At 37.5% G+C, this 15,969-nt stretch overlaps 19 non-coding genes and 8 pseudogenes across 19 annotated transcripts; all 27 read left to right on the forward strand.

Annotated features, from left to right (window-relative positions):
- Positions 1-3,685: 3,685 nt before the first annotated feature.
- On the forward strand, positions 3,686-3,804 carry LOC126594621 (5S ribosomal RNA). Its single transcript, XR_007613358.1, has one exon. It is a non-coding gene; the product is annotated as a 5S ribosomal RNA (ribosomal RNA).
- A 299-nt stretch (positions 3,805-4,103) lies between these two features.
- On the forward strand, positions 4,104-4,222 carry LOC126594619 (5S ribosomal RNA). Its single transcript, XR_007613356.1, has one exon. It is a non-coding gene; the product is annotated as a 5S ribosomal RNA (ribosomal RNA).
- Positions 4,223-4,558: 336 nt separating this feature from the next.
- Positions 4,559-4,677, forward strand: LOC126594611 (5S ribosomal RNA). Its single transcript, XR_007613348.1, has one exon. It is a non-coding gene; the product is annotated as a 5S ribosomal RNA (ribosomal RNA).
- A 335-nt stretch (positions 4,678-5,012) lies between these two features.
- On the forward strand, positions 5,013-5,131 carry LOC126594634 (5S ribosomal RNA). Its single transcript, XR_007613370.1, has one exon. It is a non-coding gene; the product is annotated as a 5S ribosomal RNA (ribosomal RNA).
- A 335-nt stretch (positions 5,132-5,466) lies between these two features.
- On the forward strand, positions 5,467-5,585 carry LOC126594685 (5S ribosomal RNA; annotated as a pseudogene).
- A 333-nt stretch (positions 5,586-5,918) lies between these two features.
- Positions 5,919-6,037, forward strand: LOC126594616 (5S ribosomal RNA). Its single transcript, XR_007613353.1, has one exon. It is a non-coding gene; the product is annotated as a 5S ribosomal RNA (ribosomal RNA).
- A 335-nt stretch (positions 6,038-6,372) lies between these two features.
- LOC126594692 (5S ribosomal RNA) lies at positions 6,373-6,491 on the forward strand (annotated as a pseudogene).
- Positions 6,492-6,825: 334 nt separating this feature from the next.
- LOC126594618 (5S ribosomal RNA) lies at positions 6,826-6,944 on the forward strand. Its single transcript, XR_007613355.1, has one exon. It is a non-coding gene; the product is annotated as a 5S ribosomal RNA (ribosomal RNA).
- Positions 6,945-7,263: 319 nt separating this feature from the next.
- On the forward strand, positions 7,264-7,382 carry LOC126594688 (5S ribosomal RNA; annotated as a pseudogene).
- A 334-nt stretch (positions 7,383-7,716) lies between these two features.
- On the forward strand, positions 7,717-7,835 carry LOC126594628 (5S ribosomal RNA). The gene has a single exon (XR_007613364.1). It is a non-coding gene; the product is annotated as a 5S ribosomal RNA (ribosomal RNA).
- A 483-nt stretch (positions 7,836-8,318) lies between these two features.
- Positions 8,319-8,437, forward strand: LOC126594626 (5S ribosomal RNA). The gene has a single exon (XR_007613362.1). It is a non-coding gene; the product is annotated as a 5S ribosomal RNA (ribosomal RNA).
- Positions 8,438-8,772: 335 nt separating this feature from the next.
- On the forward strand, positions 8,773-8,891 carry LOC126594622 (5S ribosomal RNA). Its single transcript, XR_007613359.1, has one exon. It is a non-coding gene; the product is annotated as a 5S ribosomal RNA (ribosomal RNA).
- A 335-nt stretch (positions 8,892-9,226) lies between these two features.
- On the forward strand, positions 9,227-9,345 carry LOC126594686 (5S ribosomal RNA; annotated as a pseudogene).
- Positions 9,346-9,681: 336 nt separating this feature from the next.
- Positions 9,682-9,800, forward strand: LOC126594627 (5S ribosomal RNA). The gene has a single exon (XR_007613363.1). It is a non-coding gene; the product is annotated as a 5S ribosomal RNA (ribosomal RNA).
- A 335-nt stretch (positions 9,801-10,135) lies between these two features.
- LOC126594625 (5S ribosomal RNA) lies at positions 10,136-10,254 on the forward strand. The gene has a single exon (XR_007613361.1). It is a non-coding gene; the product is annotated as a 5S ribosomal RNA (ribosomal RNA).
- Positions 10,255-10,589: 335 nt separating this feature from the next.
- Positions 10,590-10,708, forward strand: LOC126594689 (5S ribosomal RNA; annotated as a pseudogene).
- Positions 10,709-11,043: 335 nt separating this feature from the next.
- LOC126594630 (5S ribosomal RNA) lies at positions 11,044-11,162 on the forward strand. The gene has a single exon (XR_007613366.1). It is a non-coding gene; the product is annotated as a 5S ribosomal RNA (ribosomal RNA).
- A 334-nt stretch (positions 11,163-11,496) lies between these two features.
- LOC126594612 (5S ribosomal RNA) lies at positions 11,497-11,615 on the forward strand. Its single transcript, XR_007613349.1, has one exon. It is a non-coding gene; the product is annotated as a 5S ribosomal RNA (ribosomal RNA).
- Positions 11,616-11,949: 334 nt separating this feature from the next.
- On the forward strand, positions 11,950-12,068 carry LOC126594657 (5S ribosomal RNA). The gene has a single exon (XR_007613386.1). It is a non-coding gene; the product is annotated as a 5S ribosomal RNA (ribosomal RNA).
- Positions 12,069-12,475: 407 nt separating this feature from the next.
- Positions 12,476-12,594, forward strand: LOC126594646 (5S ribosomal RNA). Its single transcript, XR_007613378.1, has one exon. It is a non-coding gene; the product is annotated as a 5S ribosomal RNA (ribosomal RNA).
- Positions 12,595-12,928: 334 nt separating this feature from the next.
- On the forward strand, positions 12,929-13,047 carry LOC126594680 (5S ribosomal RNA; annotated as a pseudogene).
- A 333-nt stretch (positions 13,048-13,380) lies between these two features.
- Positions 13,381-13,499, forward strand: LOC126594624 (5S ribosomal RNA). The gene has a single exon (XR_007613360.1). It is a non-coding gene; the product is annotated as a 5S ribosomal RNA (ribosomal RNA).
- Positions 13,500-13,834: 335 nt separating this feature from the next.
- Positions 13,835-13,953, forward strand: LOC126594694 (5S ribosomal RNA; annotated as a pseudogene).
- A 335-nt stretch (positions 13,954-14,288) lies between these two features.
- LOC126594609 (5S ribosomal RNA) lies at positions 14,289-14,407 on the forward strand. Its single transcript, XR_007613346.1, has one exon. It is a non-coding gene; the product is annotated as a 5S ribosomal RNA (ribosomal RNA).
- Positions 14,408-14,741: 334 nt separating this feature from the next.
- LOC126594614 (5S ribosomal RNA) lies at positions 14,742-14,860 on the forward strand. Its single transcript, XR_007613351.1, has one exon. It is a non-coding gene; the product is annotated as a 5S ribosomal RNA (ribosomal RNA).
- Positions 14,861-15,194: 334 nt separating this feature from the next.
- LOC126594695 (5S ribosomal RNA) lies at positions 15,195-15,313 on the forward strand (annotated as a pseudogene).
- Positions 15,314-15,648: 335 nt separating this feature from the next.
- Positions 15,649-15,767, forward strand: LOC126594610 (5S ribosomal RNA). The gene has a single exon (XR_007613347.1). It is a non-coding gene; the product is annotated as a 5S ribosomal RNA (ribosomal RNA).
- The last annotated feature ends 202 nt before the right edge of the window (positions 15,768-15,969 follow it).

The following is a 15,969-nucleotide window of genomic DNA, read 5'->3' on the forward strand; positions in this document are numbered from 1 at the left end:
ACTAATTTTAACGATCCAACCGTCAAACTTGTTTGTATATGCTTCGAGATCGCATACGCCAAAAATCACAAAAAACAAACATTCAGAGATCAATTAATTAGACAAAACTTTTCGACGGTTATAAACTAAAAAATCACGATTTAACGGTTATTTTAACTCCGATTTTGATGATTTTTACAACTACACTCCTTGACCCTATATGAATACAATGAATGAATTCGATTTTCAATTTAAAATATTTTCACTAGTGGATACCACAAAATCTTATGTTATACTTAATGAAAGTATAACTAAACTCCAAGTGTTAGTGAATCTATCGTTTTGATGGGATACAAATTCTATGAAGCTAATTTTAACGATCCAACCGTCAAACTTGTTTGTATATGCTTCGAGATCGTATACGCCAAAAATCACAAAAAACAAACATTCAGAGATCAAGTAATTAGACAAAACTTTTCGAAGGTTATAAAACAAAAAATCACGATTTAACAGTTATTTTTACTCCGATTTTGATGATTTTTACAACTACACTCCTTGACCCTATATGAATACAATGAATGAATTTGATCGTCAATTTAAAATATTTACACAAGTGGATACCACAAAATCTTATGTTATACTTAATGAAAGTATAAATAAACTCTAAGTGTTAGTGAATCTATCGTTTTAATGGGATACGAATTCTATGAAACTAATTTTAACGATCCAACCGTCAAACGTGTTTGTATATACTTCGAGATCGTATACACCAAAAATCACAAAAAACAAACATTCAGAGATCAAGTAATTAGACAAAACTTTTCGACGGTTATAAAACAAAAAATCATGATTTAACGGTTATTTTAACTCCGATTTTGATGATTTTTTACAACTACACTCCTTGACCATATACAAATACAATGAATGAATTTGATCGTCAATTTAAAATATTTACACAAGTGAATACCACAAAATCTTATGTTATACTTAATGAAAGTGTAAATAAATTCCAAGTGTTAATGAATCTATCGTTTTGATGGGATACGAATTATATGAAACTAATTTTAACGATCCAACCGTCAAACTTGTTTGTATATGCTTCGAGATCACAACCGTCAAACTTGTTTTTTTATTAGGCTCTTATTTTCGAGTGTAGATGCAGTGCTTAAATGACAAATATGTTTTAATGTTTTGAAGTAATATTTATGTGGTAATGTGTGGTATGTGCAAATTTAAGAAAATTTATATTTTTCTTAACGGGTCATAACGGGTTGGGTCACTTTACCTGTTGGGTAAAGTGACCCGACCTGTTAAGGACCCGTTAAGATAACAGGTGTGATACGACACGACCCGTTAAGATAACAGGTGTTACACAAAAACGATACGAACACGACAGACATGACTCGTTTGCCAGGCTTAGTTGAACCTAATATTTAATTGACAATATTTGATCGGTTGTTACTCATGAGAATCCATTTGGTGCACTTAAATAGTAACAGGTATACAATTATTAATATCTAAGTCACTTAGTACTACGTTCTAATGATATTTCTCTTCAATTATAAATTAGAAGACTTATATTCGATTATTTCCAAAAACGAATTTGAACCCCATTATTATTAGCTCATTGTGAGGCCTTGTGCATTCTCCTACTCCTTTGGTGTAAATAATATCATTTGTTCAAAAAAAAAAATCATGTACTTTGAGCATCTCTAATGAAAAACTCACATTTTAAACCTACATTCTTATATTTTTTTTTTGCGAAGACACCTACATTCTTATATTTAGGTTCAAAAAAGAAAGTGAGTTTCATCATTTTGATTTCTCCTCCAATGTAAAGACTTATATATATAGGGGTGTATTATCCACACATCCCTTTTTACTTCTCTCACACCCCTTGTGAATTTCTATCATTTGATCTTCTTCAATTCATTCGATCCGACGACAGAAAATTAAAAAGGTGTGAGAGAAGCAAAAAGGGATGTGTGGATATCAAACCCCATATATATATATATATATATATATATATATATTATTGGGAAACCTCAATGGTACGAGGGAAATTTTATTAATAACGAAAAAAGAAGTTACACCTAGTCAGAGGGGGACATAAACCTTAACCCTTTTAAAACAGAGATAACAAAAACAATACATGAAAAAAAAGGGGGACATAAACCGTACCATTCTAGAAACGAAAACAAGAGAGATACAAAGAAAAGAGGAGGGGACATGAAACGTAACCCCTCTAAAACCAAACCTAAAGGTCTAAACCTGCAAAACAAGTTGAGCAACACCACAAAGTTAGGAAGAAAAAAAAGTAAGACAAACCTGGAGGCCAAGATGCACATTAATTTGAGGAGCGGTAACCAGACAAGCCAACATAGTCTAAAAACAATACAGCACGAGCCGCTGGCGAAGGAGAATCAGGCCAAGTTAAAGTTGGAGAAGACAAGCCCATGTTAGGAAAATTGTCTGCAACAAAATTTCTCTCCCGATATATGTGAGATGAGTAGAAAGTCATTTTCAGAATGCAGTCCAAACAAATAGACCATTTTTATCCTTGCTTGATGTTAATAACATCAAATTAGAGATGCTCTTAGGAGCTCCAACTTGAGATGCTCTTGGGATTTTGGAACATCAAATTTTTGGGACCAAAAGAACAAGGGAACATGTAATTTATTTGAACCACAATGTTAAAGTTTTTTAAAATAGTAGAAATTTATACTGTAACAAAGTGCATATTTCAAAAGGTTGAGGGAGTGAAATCTGCCATGCCTTGTTTGCAGCGCTTCCTAATTCAGCCGGTGGAGGAGGTGAGATCTACAATTCAAACTCATCGGGATATCGGTAGGGCATAAGTTTGCTTTGGACTTAGGTAGCTCCATTGTTGTATATAAACGTTGGGTATTCTAAGAATTTGAAAGGAAAGAGAACATAGTCCCACATCGACGAAGTCCAGCGCCTACAAGCGCCTTATAAGTAATAGTGTAAATGAGCATCAAGTTTAAAAGTATGCGTGTCATTAGGAATAATTAAATAATCATAGACGGGCCTTGGGTCTAGGGGATCTTGGGAGATGAAAAAGACTATTAATAGTATTTTCTAAATTTCCAAAATATCGTTTTGATTAAAATTTTCGAATTTCATGATGACCAAAGAAATGGTTATAAACAATTACAAATCATAGACCAACGGATTGATTAAAATTTTCGAATTTCATGATGACCAAAGAAATGGTTATAAACAATTACAAATCATAGACCAACGGATGCGACCATACCAACTCCCACCAAACTTCCGCAATTAAGCGAGTTTGGGCGAGAGTAGTACTAGGATGGGTGACCTTTAGGGAAGTCCTCGTGTTGCATCACCCACCTTTTTTTTTGTTTTCTTAATTCCTGTTTTGGTTATTATGTTTACGTGATTCTTGTTTTGCGTATTTTTAGCAGGTAATATGTGGCGCGCGTCGTTTTTATCGAGCCTCGTGCTTGAGAGATGAAAGAAAGGAATGTGAAAGACAAATAATTCTATTTTTTTTAGTTTCGAGGGATCGCCTTGATTAATATTCCCTGGGAGAAGAAAGACATGGATGAAAAAGACTATTAATCGTATTTATTTAAATTTCGAGGAATCGTTTTGATTAGTATTTTAGAATTTCGTGATGACCAAAGAAATAGTTATAAACAATTACAAGTCATAGACCAACGGATGCGTTCATACGAACTCACATGCACCGGATCCCATCAGAACTCCGTAGTTAAGCGAGTTTGGGCGAGAGTAGTATTAGGATGGGTGACCTCCTGGGAAGTCCTCGTGTTGCAACCCCCACCTCTTTTTTTGTTTTCGTAATTCCTGTTTTGCGTATTTTGTTTGCGTCTTTTTTGTTTTCGTAATTCCTGTTTTGCGTATTTTGTTTGCGTGATTCTTGTTTTGCGTATTTTTAGCGGGTAATTTGTGGCACGCGTTGTTTATTATCGAGCCTCGGGCTTGGGAGATGAAAGAAAGGAATGGGAAGGACTAATAATTCTATTTTTTTGAGTTTCGAGGGATTGTCTTGATTAATATTTTCGAATTTCGTTATGACCAAAGAAATGGTTATAAACAATTACAAGTCACAAACCAACGAATGCGATCATACCAACTCACATGCACCGGATCCCATCAGAACTTCGCAGTTAAGCGAGTTTGGGCGGGAGTAGTACTAGGATGGGTGACCTCCTGGGAAGTCCTCGTGTTGCATCCCCCACCTCTTTTTTTTAGTTTTCGTAATTCTTGTTTTGCGTATTTTGTTTGCGTGATTCTTGTTTTGCGTATTTTTAGCGGGTAAATTGTGGCGCGCGTCGTTTATTATCGAGCCTCGTGCTTGGGAGATGAAAGAAAGGAATGGGAAAGATTAATAATTCTATTTTTTGAGTTTCGAGGGATCGTCTTGATTAATATTCCTTGGGAGATGAAAGATATGGATGAAAAAGACTATTAATTGTATTTTTTAAATTTCGAGGGATCGTTTTGAATAATATTTTCGAATTTCGTGACGACCGAAGAAATGGATATAAACAATTACAAGTCATAGACCAACGGATGCGATCATACCAACTCACATGCACCGGATCCCATCAGAACTACGCAGTTAATTGAGTTTGGGCGAGAGTAGTACTAGGATGGGTGATCTCCTGGGAAGTCCTCGTGTTGCATCCCCCACCTCTTTTTTTGTTTTCGTAATTCTTGTTTTGTGTATTTTGTTTTCGTGATTCTTGTTTTGCGTATTTTTAGCGGGTAATTCGTGGCGCGTGTCGTTTATTATCGAGCCTCGTGCTTGGGAGATGAAAGCAAGGAATGGGAAAGACTAATAATTCTATTTTTTTGAGTTTCGAGGGATCGTCATGATTAATATTCCCCGGGAGATGAAAGACATGGATGAAAAAGACAATTAATCGTATTTTTTAAATTTCGAGGGATCGTTTTGATTAATATTTTCGAATTTCGTGATGACCTCAGAAATGGTTATAAACAATTACGAGTCCTAGACCAACGGATGCGATCATGCCAACTCACATGCACCGGATCCCATAAGAACTTCGCAGCTAAGCGACTTTGGGCGAGAGTAGTATTAGGATGGGTGACCTCCTGGGAAGTCCTCGGGTTGCATCCCCCACTTTTTTTTTTGTTTTCTTAATTCCTGTTTTGCGTATTTTGTTTACGTGATTCTTGTTTTGCGTATTTTTAGCGGGTAATATGTGGCGCGCGTCGTTTTTATCGAGCCTTGTGCTTGAGAGATGAAAGAAAGGAATGGGAAAGACTAATAATCCTATTTTTTTGAGTTTCGAGGGATCGTCTTGATTAATATACCTCGGGAGATGAAAGAAAGGGATGAAAAAGACTATTAATCATATTTATTTAAATTTTGAGGAATCGTTTTGATTAATATTTTCGAATTTCGTGATGACCAAAGAAATGGTCATAAGCAATTACAAATCATAGACCAATGGATGCGATCATACCAACTCACATGCATCGGATCCCATCAGAGCTCCGCAGTTAAGCGATTTTGGGCGACAGTAGTACTAGTATGGGTGACCTCCTAGGAAGTCCTGGTGTTGCATCCCCCACCTCTTTTTTTGTTTTCGTAATTCCTGTTTTGTGTATTTTGTTTGCGTGATTCTTGTTTTGCGTATTTTTAGCAGGTAATTTGTGGCGAGCGTTGTTCATTATCAAGCCTCGTGCTTGGGATGAAAGAAAGGAATGGGAAAGACTAATAATTTTATTTTTTTGAGTTTCAAGGGATCATCTTGATTAATATTCCTCGGGAGATGAAAAACATGGATGAAAAAGACAATTAACCGTATTTTTTAAATTTCGAAGGATCGTTCTGATTAATATTTTCGAACTTCGTGATGACCAAAGAAATGGTTATAAACAATTACAAGTCATAGACCAACTGATGCGATCATACCAACTCATATGCACCGGATCCCATCAGAACTCCGCAGTTAAGTGAGTTTGGGCGACAGTAGTACTAGGATAGGTGACCTCCTGGGAAGCCCTCGTGTTGCAACGCCCACCTCTTTTTTTGTTTTCGTAATTCTTGTTTTGCGTATTTTGTTTTCGTGATTCTTGTTTTGCGTATTTTTAGCGGGTAATTTGTCGTGCGCATTTTTTATTATCGAGCCTTGTGCTTGGGAGATGAAAGAAAGGAATGGGAAGGACTAATAATTCTATTTTTTTGAGTTTTGAGGGATCGTCTTGATTAATATTCCTTGGAAGATGAAAGACATGGATGAAAAAGACTATTAATCGTATTTTTTAAATTTCGAGGGATCGTTTTGATTAATATTTTCAAATTTCATGACGACCAAAGAAATGATTATAAACAATTACAGGTCATACACCAACAAATGCGATCATACCAACTCACTTGCACCGGATCCCATCAGAACTCCACAGTTCATCGAGTTTGGGCGAGAGTAGTACTAGGATGGGTGACATCCTGTGAAGTCCTCATGTTGCATCCCCCACCTCTTTTTTTGTTTTCGTAATTCCTGTTTTGCGTATTTTGTTTGCGTGATTCTTATTTTGCGTATTTTTAGTTGATAATTTGTGGCAGGCGTCGTTTATTATTGAGCCTCGTGCTTGGGAGATGAAAGAAAGGAATGGCAAAGACTAATAATTCTATTTTTTTGAGTTTCCAGGGATCGTCTTGGTTAATATTCCTCGGGAGATGAACGACATGGATGAAAAAGACAATAACCGTATTTTTAAAATTTTGAGGTATCGTTTTGATTAATATTTTCGAATTTCGTGATGATCAAAGAAATGGTTATAAACAATTGCACGTCATAGACCAACGGATGTGATCATACCAACCCACATGCACCGGATCCCATCAGAACTCCGCAGTTAAGCGAGTTTGGGCGAGAGTAGTACTAGGATGGGTGATCTCTTGGGAAGCTCTTGTGTTGCAACCCCCACCTCTTTTTTTGTTTTCGGAATTCTTGGTTTGCGTATTTTGTTTTCGTATTTTTAGCGGGTAATTTGTGGCACGCGTCGTTTATTATCGAGCCTCATGCTTGGGAGATGAAAGAAAGGAATGGGAAAGACTAATAATTCTATTTTTTTGAGTTTCGAGGGATTGTCTTGATTAATATTCCTCGGGTGATGAAAGACATGGATGAAAAAAACTATTAATCGTATTGTTTAAATTTCGAGGGATCGTTTTGATTAATATTTTCGAATTTCGTGACGACCAAAGAAATGGTTATAAACAATTACAAGTCATAGACCAACGGATGAGACAATACCAACTCACATGCACCGGATCCCATCAGAACTCCGCAGTTCATCGAGTTTGGGAGAGAGTAGTACTAGGATGGGTGACATCCGGGGAAGTCCTCATGTTGCATCCCCCACCTCTTTTTTTGTTTTCGTAATTCCTGTTTTGAGTATTTTGTTTGCGTTATTCTTGTATTGCGTATTTTTAGCGGGTAATTTGTGGTGCGCGTCGTTTATTATCGAGCCTTGTGCTTGGGAGATGAAAGAAAGGAATGGGAAAGACTAATAATTCTATTTTTTTGAGTTTCAAGGGATCGTCTTGATTAATATTCCTTTGGAGATGAAAGACATGGATGAAAAAGACAATTAACCGTATTTTTTAAATTTCGAGGGATCGTTTGATTAATATTTTCGAATTTCGTGATGACCAAAGAAATGGTTATAAACAATTACAAGTCATAGATCAACTAATGCGATCATACCAATTCACATGCACCGGATCCCATTAGAACTCCGCAGTAAAGCGATTTTGGGCGAGAGTAGTACTAGGATGGGTGACCTCCTGGGAAGTCCTCATGTCGCATCCCCGACCTCTTTTTTTGTTTTCGTCATTCTTGTTCTGCGTATTTTGTTTTCGTCATTCTTGTTTTGCGTATTTTTAACCGATAATTTATGGCGTAATTCTTGTTGCATCCCCCACCTCTTTTTTTGTTGTCGTAACTCTTGTTGCATCCCCCACCTCTTTTTTTGTTGTCGTAATTCTTGTTTTGCGTATTTTGTTTTCGTGATTCTAGTTTTGCGTATTTTTACAGGGTAATTTATGGCCCGCGACATTTATTATCGAGCCTCGTGCTTGGGAGATGAAAGCAAGGAATGGGAAACACTAATAATTCTATTTTTTTGAGTTTCGAGGGATCTTCTTGATTAATATTCCTCGGGAGATGAAAGACATGGAAGAAAAAGACTATTAATCGTATTTTTGAAATTTCGAAGGATCGTTTTGATTAATATTTTCGAATTTCGTGATGACCAAAGACACGGTTATAAACAATTACGAGTCCTAGACCAACGGATGCGATCATACTAACTCACATGCCTCGGATCCCATTAGAACTCCGCAGGTAAGCGAGTTTGGGCGAGGGTAGTACTTGGATGGGTGTCCTCCTGGGAAGTCCTCGTGTTGCATCCCCCACCCCATTTTTTGGTTTCGTAATTCTTGTTTTGCCAATTTTGTTTTCGTGATTCTTGTTTTGCGTATTTTTAGCGGGTAATTTGTGGTGCTCGTCGTTTATTATGGAGCCTCGTGCTTGGGAGATGAAAGAAAGGAATGGGAAAAACTAATAATTCTATTTTTTTGAGTTTCGAGGGATCGTCTTGATTAATATTCTTCAGGAGATGAAGGACACGGATGAAAAAGACTATTAATCATATTTTTTTAATTTTGAGGGATCGTTTTGAATAACATTTTCGAATTTCGTGATGACCGAAGAAATGGGTACAAACAATTACAAGTTATAGACCAACAGATGCGATCATACCAACTCACATACACCGGATCCCATCAGAACTCTGCAATTAAGCGAGTTTGGGCGAGAGTAGTACTAGGATGGGTGGCCTCCTGGGAACCCCTCGTGTTGCATCCCATACCTCTTTTTTTGTTTTCGTAATTCTTGTTTTGCGCATTTTGTTTTCGTGATTCTTGTTTTGCGTATTTTTAGCGGGTAAATTGTGGCGCGCGTCGTTTATTATCGAGCCTCGTTCTTGGGAGATGAAAGCAAGGAATGGGAAATACTAATAATTCTATTTTTTTGAGTATCGAGGGATCGTCTTGATTAATATTCCTCGGGAGATGAAAGACATGGAAGAAAAAGACTATTAATCGGTTTTTTTAAATTTCGAGGGATCGTTTTGATTAATATTTTCGAATTTCGTGATGACCAAAGAAATGGTTATAAACAATTAAAAGTCATAGACCAACAGATGCGATCATACTAAATCACATGCACCGGATCCCATCAGAACTCCGTAATTAATCGACCATGGGCGAGAGTAGTACTAGGATGGGTGACCTCTTGGGAAGTCCTCATGTCGCATCCCCCACCTCTTTTTTTGTTTTCGTAATTCTTGTTTTGCGTATTTTGTTTTCGTGATTCTTGTTTTGCGTATTTTTAACGGATAATTTATGGCGCGCGTCGTTTATTATGGAGCCTTGTGCTTGGGACTTGAAAGCAAGGAATGGGAAAGACTAATAATTCTATTTTTTTGAGTTTCGAGGGATCGTCTTGATTAATATTCCTCGGGAGATGAATGACATGGATGAAAAAGGTTATTAATCATATTTTTTTAAATTTCGAGGGATCGTTTTGATTAATATTTTCGAATTTCGTGATGACCAAAGAAATGGTTATAAACAATTACAAGTCATAGACCAACGGATGCGATCATACCAACTCACATACAACGGATCCCATCCAAACTCCGCAGTGAAGCGAGTTTGGGCGAGAGTAGTACTGGGATGGGTGACCTCCTGGGAAGTCCTCATGTCGCATCCCCGACCTCTTTTTTTGTTTTCGTCATTCTTGTTCTGCGTATTTTGTTTTCGTCATTCTTGTTTTGCGTATTTTTAACCGATAATTTATGGCGCATGTCGTTTATTATCGTGCCTCGTGCTTGGGACTTGAAAGCAAGGAATTGGAAAGACTAATAATTCTATTTTTTTGAGTTTCGAGGGATCGTCTTGATTAATATTCCTCGGGAGATGAAAGACATGGAACAAAAAGACTATTAATCGTATTTTTTAAATGTCAAGGAATCGATTTGATTAATATTTTCGAATTTCGTGATGACCAAAGAAATGGTTATAAACAATTACAAGTCATAGACCAACGGATGCGATCATACCAACTCACTTGCACCGGATCCCATTAGAACTCCGCAGTTAAGCGAGTTTGGGCTAGAGTAGTACTATGATGGATGACCTCCTGGGATGTCCTCGTGTCGCATCCCCCACCTCTTTTTTTGTTTTCGTAATTCTTGTTTTGTGTATTTTGTTTTCATGATTCTTGTTTTGCGTATTTTTAACGGATAATTTATGGCGCGCGTCGTTTATTATCGAGCCTCGTGCTTGGGATGTGAAAGCAAGGACTGGGAAAGACTAATAATTCTATTTTTTTGAGTTTCGAGGGATCGTCTTGACTAATATTCCTCGAGAGATGAAAGACATGGAAGAAAAAGACTATTAATCGTATTTTTTAAATTTCGAGGGATCGTTTTGATTAATATTTTCGAATTTCGTGATGACCAAAGAAATGGTTATAAACAATTACGAGTCATAGACCAACGGATGCGATCATACCAAATCACATGCAAAGGATCCCAACAGAACTCCGCAAATAAGCGAGTTTGGGCGAGAGTAGTACTAGGATGGGTGACCTCCTAGGAAGTCCCCGTGATGCATCCCCCACCTTTTTTTTTGTTTTCGTAATTCCTTTTTTGCGCATATTGTTTTCGTGGTTCTTGTTTTTCGTATTTTTAGTGGGTAATTTGGGGCGCGGGTCGTTTATTATCGAGCCTCGTGCTTGGGAGATGAAAGAAAGGAATGGGAAAGACTAATAATTCTATTTTTTTGAGTTTCGTGGGATTGTCTTGATTAATATTGCTCGGGAGATGAAAGACACGGATGAAAAAGACTATTAATAATATTTTTTAAATTTCGAGGGATCGTTTTGAATAATATTTTCGAATTTCGTGACGACCGAAGAAATTGATATAAACAATTACAAGTCATAGACCAACGGATGCGAACATACCAACTCATATGCACCGGATCCTATCTGAACTCCGCAGCTAAGCGAGTTCGGGCGAGAGTAGTACTAGGATGGGTGGCTTGCTGGGAAGCCCTCGTGTTGCATCCCCCACCTTTTTTTTTGTTTTCGTAATTCTTGTTTTGCGCATTTTGTTTTCGTGATTCTTGTTTTGCGTATTTTTAGCGAGTAATTTGTGACGCGCATCGTTATGATCGAGCCTCGTGCTTGGGAGATGAAAGCAAGGAATGGGAAAGACTAATAATTCTATTTTTTTGAGTTTTAAGGGATCGTCTTGATTAATATTCTTCGGGAGATGAAAGACATGGAAGAAAAAGACTATTAATCGTATTTTTTAAATTTCGGGGGATTGTTTTGATTAATATTTTCGAATTTCGTGATGAATAGAGAAATGGTTATAAACAATTAAAAGTCATAGACAACCGGATGCGATCATACCAACTCACATACACCGGATCCCATCAGAACTCCGCAATTAAGTGAGTTTGGGCAATAGTAGTACTAGGATGGGTGACCTCCTGGGAAGTCCTCGTGTCGCATCCCCCACCTCTTATTTTTGTTTTCGTAATGCTTGTTTTGCGTATTTTGTTTTCGTGATTCTTGTTTTGCGTATTTTAACGGATAATTGATGGCACACGTCGTTTATTATCGAGCTTCGTGCTTGGGACTTGCAAGCAAGGAATGGGATGACTAATAATTCTATTTTTTTTACTTTTGAGGGATCCTCTTGATTAATATTCCTCGGGAGATGAAAGACATGGAAGAAAAAGACTATTAATCGTATTTTTTAAATTTCGAGGGATCGATTTGATTAATATTTTTGAATTTCGTGATGACCAAAGAAATGGTTATAAACGATTACAAGTCATTGACCAACGGATGCGATCATACCAACTCACATGCACCGGATCCTATCAGAACTCCGCAGTTAAGGGAGTTTGGGCTAGAGTAATAATATGATGGGTGACCTCCTGGGATGTCCTCGTGTCGCATCCCCCACCCCTTTTTTTGTTTTCGTAATTCTTGTTTTGTGTATTTTGATTTCGTGATTCTTGTTTTGCGTATTTTTAACCCCTTTTTTTGTTTTCGTAATTCTTGTTTTGTGTATTTTGATTTCGTGATTCTTGTTTTGCGTATTTTTAACGGATAATTTATGGCGCGCGTCGTTTATTATCGAGCCTCGTGCTTGGGACGTGAAAGCAAGGAATGGGAAAGACTAATAATTCTATTTTTTTATGTTTCGAGAGATCGTCTTGATTAATATTCCTCGAGAGATGAAAGACATGGAAGAAAAAGACTATTAATCGTATTTTTTAAATTTCGAGGGATCGTTTTGATAAATATTTTCGAATTTCGTGATGACCAAAGAAATGGTTATAAACAATTACGAGTCATAGACCAACGGATGCGATCATACCAACTCACATGCAAAGGATCCCATCAGAACTCCGCAAATAAGCGAGTTTGGGCGAGAGTAGTACTAGGATGGGTGACCTCCTAGGAAGTCCCCGTGATGCATCCCCCACCTTTTTTTTTGTTTTCGTAATTCCTTTTTTGCGCATTTTGTTTTCGTGGTTCTTGTTTTTGGTATTTTTAGCGGGTAATTTGTGGCGCGGGATGTTTATTATCGAGCCTCGTGCTTGGGAGATGAAAGAAAGGAATGGGAAAGACTAATAATTCTATTTTTTTGAGTTTCGAGGGATTGTCCTGATTAATCTTGCTCGGGAGATGAAAGACACGGATGAAAAAGACTATTAATAATATTTTTTAAATTTCGAGGGATCGTTTTGAATAATATTTTCGAATTTCGTGACACCGAACAAATGGATATAAACAATTACAAGTCGTAGACCAACGGATGCGATCATATCAACTCACATGCACCGGATCCCATCAAAACTCCGCAGTTAAGCGAGTTCGGGCGAGAGTAGTACTAGGATGGGTGGCTTGCTGGGAAGCGCTCATGTTGCATCCCCCATCTCCTTTTTTGTTTTCGTAATTCTTGTTTTGCGCATTTTGTTTTCGTGATTCTTGTTTTGCGTATTTTTAGCGAGTAATTTGTGACGCGCATCGTTATTATCGAGCCTCGTGCTTGGGAGATGAAAGCAAGGAATGGGAAAGACTAATAATTCTATTTTTTTGAGGTTTAAGGGATCGTCTTGGTTAATATTCTTCGGGAGATGAAAGACATGGAAAAAAAGACTATTAATCGTATTTTTTAAATTTCGGGGGATCGTTTTGATTAATATTTTCGAATTTCGTGATTAACAAAGAAATGGTTATAAACAATTAAAAGTCATAGACAACCGGATGCGATCATACCAACTCACATGTACCGGATCCTATCAGAACTCCGCATTTAAGTGAGTTTGGGCAATAGTAGTACTAGGATGGGTGACCTCCTGGGAATTCCTCGTGTCGCATCCCCCACCTCTTTTTTTTTGTTTTCGTAATGCTTATTTTGCGTATTTTGTTTTCGTGATTCTTGTTTTGCGTATTTTAACGGATAATTTATGGCGTGCGTCGTTTATTATCGAGCTTCGTGCTTGGGACTTGAAAGCAAGGAATGGGATGACTAATAATTCTATTTTTTTGAGTTTCGAGGGATCGTCTTGATTAATATTCCTCGGGAGATGAAAGACATCGAAGAAAAAGACTATTAATCGTTTTTTTTTAATTTCGAGGGATCGATTTGATTAATATTTTCGAATTTCGTGATGACCAAAGAAATGGTTATAAACAATTACGAGTCATAGACCAACGGATGCGATCATACCAACTCACATGCAAAGGATCCCATCAGAACTCCGCAAATAAGCGAGTTTGGGCTAGAGTAGTACTAGGATGGGTGACCTCCTAGTATGTCCCCGTGATGCATCCCCCACCTCTTTTTTTGTTTTCGTAATTCCTTTCTTGCGCATTTTGTTTTCATGATTCTTGTTTTGCGTATTTTTAGCGGGTAATTTGTGTCGCGGGTCGTTTATTATCAAGCCTCGTGCTTGGGAGATGAAAGAAAGGAAAGGGAAAGACTATTAATTCTATTTTTTTGAGTTTCGAGGGATTGTCCTGATTAATATTGCTTGGGAGATGAAAGACACGGATGAAAAAGACTATTAATAATATTTTTTAAATTTCGAGGGATCGTTTTGAATAATATTTTCGAATTTCGTGACGACCGAAGAAATGGATATAAACAATTACAAGTCATAGACCAACGGATGCGATCATACCGACTCACATGCACCGGATCCCATCAGAACTCCGCAGTTAAGCGAGTTCGGGCGAGAGTAGTACTAGGATGGGTGGCTTGCTGGGAAGCCCTCGTGTTGCATCCCCCACCTCTTTTTTTGTTTTCGTAATTCTTTTTTTGCGCATTTTGTTTTCGTGATTCTTGTTTTGCGTATTTTTAGCGAGTAATTTGTGACGCACATCGTTATTATCGAGCCTCGTGCTTGGGAGATGAAAGCAAGGAATGGGAAAGACTAATAATTCTATTTTTTTGAGTTTTAAGGGATCGTCTTGATTAATATTCTTCGGGAGATGAAAGACATGGAAGAAAAAGTCTATTAATCGTATTTTTTAAATTTCGGGGGATCGTTTTGATTAATATTTTCGAATTTCGTGATGACCAAAGAAATGGTTATAAACAATTAAACGTCATAGACAACCGGATGCGATCATACCAACTCACATGCATCGGATCCCATCAGAATTCCGCAGTTAAGTGAGTTTGGGCAAGAGTAGTACTAGGATGGGTGACCTTCTGGGAAGTCCTCGTGTCACATCCCCCACCTCTTTTTTTTGTTTTCGTAATGCTTGTTTTGCGTATTTTGTTTTCGTGATTCTTGTTTTGCGTATTTTAACGGATAATTTATGGCGTGCGTCGTTTATTATCGAGCTTCGTGCTTGGGACTTGAAAGCAAGGAATGGGATGACTAATAATTCTATTTTTTTGAGTTTCGAGGGATCGTCTTGATTAATATTCCTCGGGAGATGAAAGACATCGAAGAAAAAGACTATTAATCGTTTTTTTTTAATTTCGAGGGATCGATTTGATTAATATTTTCGAATTTCGTGATGACCAAAGAAATGGTTATAAACAATTACGAGTCATAGACCAACGGATGCGATCATACCAACTCACATGCAAAGGATCCCATCAGAACTCCGCAAATAAGCGAGTTTGGGCTAGAGTAGTACTAGGATGGGTGACCTCCTAGTATGTCCCCGTGATGCATCCCCCACCTCTTTTTTTGTTTTCGTAATTCCTTTCTTGCGCATTTTGTTTTCATGATTCTTGTTTTGCGTATTTTTAGCGGGTAATTTGTGTCGCGGGTCGTTTATTATCAAGCCTCGTGCTTGGGAGATGAAAGAAAGGAAAGGGAAAGACTATTAATTCTATTTTTTTGAGTTTCGAGGGATTGTCCTGATTAATATTGCTTGGGAGATGAAAGACACGGATGAAAAAGACTATTAATAATATTTTTTAAATTTCGAGGGATCGTTTTGAATAATATTTTCGAATTTCGTGACGACCGAAGAAATGGATATAAACAATTACAAGTCATAGACCAACGGATGCGATCATACCGACTCACATGCACCGGATCCCATCAGAACTCCGCAGTTAAGCGAGTTCGGGCGAGAGTAGTACTAGGATGGGTGGCTTGCTGGGAAGCCCTCGTGTTGCATCCCCCACCTCTTTTTTTGTTTTCGTAATTCTTTTTTTGCGCATTTTGTTTTCGTGATTCTTGTTTTGCGTATTTTTAGCGAGTAATTTGTGACGCACATCGTTATTATCGAGCCTCGTGCTTGGGAGATGAAAGCAAGGAATGGGAAAGACTAATAATTCTATTTTTTTGAGTTTTAAGGGATCGTCTTGATTAATATTCTTCGG

Source organism: Malus sylvestris, chromosome 12 (genome assembly GCF_916048215.2).
Source record: "Malus sylvestris chromosome 12, drMalSylv7.2, whole genome shotgun sequence".
Classification (NCBI taxonomy): Eukaryota; Viridiplantae; Streptophyta; class Magnoliopsida; order Rosales; family Rosaceae; genus Malus; species Malus sylvestris.